Below are 4998 nucleotides of genomic sequence, written 5' to 3' on the forward strand. Positions count from 1 at the left end.
ATTATCCCCATGCTGGGACTGCTTCTAACTTTAGGGTCCAATAATTGGACAGCATTTGTAGCTGAAATAGTGCAAGATTTAACAAGACTGTTAAAAATAAAATGGAAGTTACACACAGCCTATCAGCCGCAAAGTTCAGAAAAAGTGGAATGCATGAACCAGACACTCAAGCGGCTACTGAAGAAATATTTCCAGGAAACCTATCTGAGATGGGATCAGGTCTCGCCTATGGTCCTCCTCTGAGTCAGGTGCACCCTCACCAAACAAACTGGGTACTTGCTCTACGAGATTTTGTTCAGTCAGCCTCCCCCCAGTCATAAGTCAAATTAAAGGTGATCTCCGTGAACTAAGAGAATTATCCCTAAGAAAGCAAATGCAGGCTTTAGGGACAGACTTGCAAAGTGTCCATGGCTGGGTACAGAAAAGAATGCCTATAAGCCTGACAGACCCAATACACCCCTTTAAACCTAGTGACTCTGGGTTAAAAAGTTGAATTCAATTCTCTAGGACCTATATGGGATGGGCCTTATACTGTAATCTTTTTTTTTTTTTTTTGATACAGAGTCTCGCTCTGTCCCCCAGGCTGGAGTGCAGTGGTGCGATCTCAGCTCACTGCAAGCTTTGCCTCCTGGGGTCACAGCATTCTCCTGCCTCAGCCTTCCGGGTAGCTGGGACTACAGGCACCCGCCACCATGCCCGGGTAATTTTTGTATTTTTTTTTTAATAGAGATGGAGTTTCACCGTGTTAGCCAGGGTGCTCTCCATACACCTACATACTAGATTTTAGTGTCCAAGTGCCTGGAAGAGAACTTTGGATTTATCTACCCCACTAGGCACGCCTTCCCTAACAGCAAAGATGGAGCTCCAGTTCCTCAGGTGGTGATGAGTCACAGGAAGGGCAGGGGGTGGGGCCAATGAAGATCCTCTTGGGCTGCCTGACTTCCCTCAGTGTACACATCAGCTCAGCCCCAAGTGGGGTGAAGATCTCCCAACTGACACGAACCAAGGAATTCAAACTCTCCTCAGGGGCAGGATACGTCTCGAGGCTTAACTTGCTCAGCGCACTGGTGTGGCGCAGCAGGTCCTTCAGGGCGTCCATAGACATGCAATTTCTGCCAAAGTAGAAGGTGGTGAGCTGGGAGCAGCGGCTCAGGCAAGGCAGGATGGCGCTGAGTTGGGAGTAGTGGATCTGACAGCCCTCCAAGATGAGGGTCTCGAGAGTGGCAGAAACTTTCTCCAGCAGAGCTCCGAGGGGTTCAAGACTGATACGGAACTGCAGCATGTAGTGATACAGAACTGCAGCATGTAGCTGAGATTCAGATGCTTTGGGTAAGCGAGGCTTGGGTACTGGTAGAGACACCTCAAGTCCTCTTCCAATAGGTAGCCACAAGTTAATTCCAAGTTCTCCAAGGGGTTCTAGAGGCACCTGTGAAGATCAAGAAGTTAGTTCTGGGCAATGGTACCAGTTAGACGAAGGTAGTGGGGAATAACATCAAGGAAAATGCCTGCTTCAACCAAACACAGCTTTATTCCCACCATCTGATGATGGTCCTCATGCAAGTTGCTGCATGATGAGGACTCTGATCATTCAGGGGCTGTCCCAATTTAGGCTCAGCCCTTTCACCATTGCTTGTGTGATTGGGTCAAGGCCACAAAATCTCTAAAGCCTTTTATCTTCATCTTTTAGCAGAAAACTTCATCTCTGGGCCACAGGTACCCAGTGGGAGATGTGCACAAAGAACTCAACTCAGCAAGGTCTAGGGACATCAGCTAGGGCTACCTGCCGGCAGGGGCTCCCTGACATGCCTGCATCTGCAAACCACCTATCACCTTTTACCACTCTCACACCTAATCCTTCACCCTCCATCCCAGAAGCACGCAGGTTCCATGTCAGTTGACTTTCCTGGAGTTCAAAACAACCTTCTACAGACAGGGAATCAGAGACAGGATCATTCGTGATCACTAAGCTGGTGAGGACAGAGCTTCTACTGTGAAATGCACAAGTTTGATGCGCTGTCCCTCCTTTCATACCCTCCTCTGTTACCTCGTTTACATCATATCAACTTGAAACACGCTTTGTAACAAGAAATTCACATGTGCACCCCCAGCAGAGCTGTAACACCCACTAAGTACCTTGTACATGATGTCCCTCTCTAGCCTCTACCCTAGGTGACCCCTCTGCCTTTATTGAAGTGATCCTGTGATAGCCACTCCAGGACACGGAACACTGAACGGGACAATGTGTTGACATTCTGGTGTCCCCTGCACTGTGCCATCGCCACTGGCTGGCACACAGTACATGTCTTCTAGTGTTTGCTGTAACAAAAAAAAGGCTGTGCTGTGGTCTGCAGAGAAAGTGCACGATCCTTTCTCACCTGATCAGCTGTCCTAGGTGGTGACCATATTCATTTTAAGCAACCGGAGGTGTTTCAGCCTGAGGAACAGAGAGCTGATTTTGGCAACTGAGCATTCCTCATGGTAATTGACATGTAAGGATGGCACCTGCAGAAAAATGAGTTTGCGAAGATTCTTCATCTCCTTCAGGTAACAAAAAGGCTTTCTTATCAGATGTGGCCAGGACATGTAGCAAATTTCCAGCTCCTGAATACTATTCAGGTGGATTATTTTCAATGATCTTCTGAGATATTCAATCGATGTTAGATAATTCACCAACTTACTACAGCACAGGTGTACTCAACCTCTCCTTTGGTAAACCCACCGAAAGAGGGATCTCAGGCATTCATCCTGGGGTATTTCCTTGAGGCAGACGTCTATGAACACCTTCAAGGGCTGGTGCTCTCCCGTCCTTGGACAGTCCTCTGCTGTCTGCCTCTTACTCATGGCCTCTGGGGAGTAGGACAGGGCCCTGGATTCAGACCATATGGCCCAGAAATTCTCATCAACATCCCGCAAATCCAGCACTGGAAGTTTCCACCTCCTGTGGGTAAAGTAAGGCAGAGGCTCAGAATTTAGAAGAACAAATCCCTGACCTTTGCTTTCATTCTTATCCAATAAATCAGCTGCTCCTGTCCTCGGTGCTCCCTGTTCTCTCTGAGTTTTCTCGGTCCCTTTTCTCTTTCAATTCTGACTGGTCCCAACTTCTATTTCCTTTACCTTCCACTGGGACTAGGCAAGTTTCTGTTCCCACAGCGGACCCTATATGGTGAGCAGTCCTTTCCCTGAGGATCTGGGCAATGGCCAAGGCCTCTCTGAGCTTCCTCACCAGCACCACCAGAAGACACTGGGCCATCATCCTTGGGCTACTTCTCTGCCTGACCCTGCTGTTCTTTCCCTGGACACCTCAGCCCCATCTACCAGCCCTCCTGGGTCACCTCACCTGGGGTGAATCTTCTGTGCAAGCAGCATATGAAGCCCTTCCAGCAATGCTTTTAAGGTCTCCAGATGAAGCGTCTTCATCAGCGATCCCAGAGGGAGGCGGGTGAAGGGCCAGGCCTGCACCATCACCGTCAGAGTCTGGAAGTGTCTCCTGCTGAAGGCCTCCAGGAAGAGTGGGAGATAGAACACCCTGGGCAGCTCCTCCACGGCAGAGATGGCCAAGGCCTGGTCTCTCAGCAGACTCTGCCCTGCCAGCTCCAGGAGTCTGGGTGGGGCCTGGATGCTCATCCTGATGAATCTGTAAGGAAAATCTCTAGAGGACAAATCCAGAGAAAAGGCATCACTTTCAGGCCAAACACAATCACCTCATCTTCTCCTAGGGCCAATAGCATTGCTCTGGTAGAGGTAGAAAAATTACCACTTTACCCCAATTCCACTCTGCACTTGGTGGCCACAAATCTATATTTCTGCTTCCACTGGTACCAGGAAGAATGTCTTCCAAACACCAAGGAGGGAGGGGTCGAAGACACCACTGGCCCATTAATTTTCATCCATTAGTCCACTGAATCCCAGTACTACTGCAAAGTGTCACTGAGGATCCTGAAAGCCAAGCTCTACCTCTTTGAGGAAAATTTTCTTGTCACTTACCACCCTAAAGCAATGAGAATGAGAGTGTCCTGTGGCCCCAGACAGCCTACATTCTCAGTTCACATCATGAACATGCTGGGACAACACTAAAGGGACTCCCTAAAATCGATGCCATTATTTTTTATTTTGAAAAATTTCAACCAGAAACTGACCGGGTGCTGTGTCTCATGTCTGTAATCCCGGCACTGTGGGAGGCCAAAGCAGGCAGATCACTTGGGGTTAGGAGTTCGAGAACAGCCTGGGCTACATAATGAAAGCCTGTCTCTACTAAATATGAAAAGATTAAGAATCATTTGACTCCAAAAGGCAGAGGTTGCAGTGAGCGGAGATCGCACCACTCCACTCCAGTCTGGACAAAAGAGTTAGACTCTGTCTCAAATAATAATAATAATAATAACAATTAATTAATTAAAATGTTAGCCAGGTGTGGTGGTGCAGTCCTATAATCCTAGCTACTCTGGAGGCAGAGGAAGAAGAATCACTTGACTCCTGGAGGCAGAGTTTTCAGTGAGCCGAACTCAACGCCCTGCACTTCAGCCTGGGTGACAGAGTGAGACTCCATCTCAGAACAAGAGAAAAGAGTTAACCAGAAACTAAAAGCGATGTGATGGTATTCTAGAGCATTTGGAAGGCAGGGATAGAAACACTAGCTCTAAATGAGGCACAGTGGCTCACTCCTGTAATCCCAGCACTTTGGGAGTCCAAGGTGTGTGTTTTTATTTTGAAAAATTGTAAGAGAAATTAGAAAAGCCATGTTGCAGTATTCTAGAGCACTTGGTAGGTAGGGACGGAAACACTAAGTCTCAGGTGAAGGCTCCAATACACATCCCTTCCACATACTCACAATCACACACTTAGGGACAGAGTCTAAGGGAAGAGATAAATCCCAGGTTCAGAACAAGACTCTTGAGAATGGTGTACGGGAGATGTAAGGTTTCTGTAAAACAAAAGCCTGACTAATAAAATCAAAATACCACCAAGTGTGTGAACTATAGCTGTCAGGCACAGAAACCA

The 4998-nt window shown here is 47.8% G+C and overlaps 1 pseudogene across 1 annotated transcript; it reads right to left on the reverse strand.

Moving 5' to 3' along the window:
* Positions 1-772: 772 nt before the first annotated feature.
* On the reverse strand, positions 773-3624 carry LOC100601547 (annotated as a pseudogene). The gene is made up of 3 exons (XR_180236.3): positions 3338-3624; positions 2376-2938; positions 773-1426 (listed from the first exon to the last, which is right to left on the reverse strand). The product of XR_180236.3 is annotated as a PRAME family member 1-like (transcript).
* Between the last annotated feature and the right edge of the window lie 1374 nt (positions 3625-4998).

The sequence above is a fragment of the Nomascus leucogenys genome, chromosome 24 (genome assembly GCF_006542625.1).
Source record: "Nomascus leucogenys isolate Asia chromosome 24, Asia_NLE_v1, whole genome shotgun sequence".
Taxonomy (NCBI): domain Eukaryota; kingdom Metazoa; phylum Chordata; class Mammalia; order Primates; family Hylobatidae; genus Nomascus; species Nomascus leucogenys.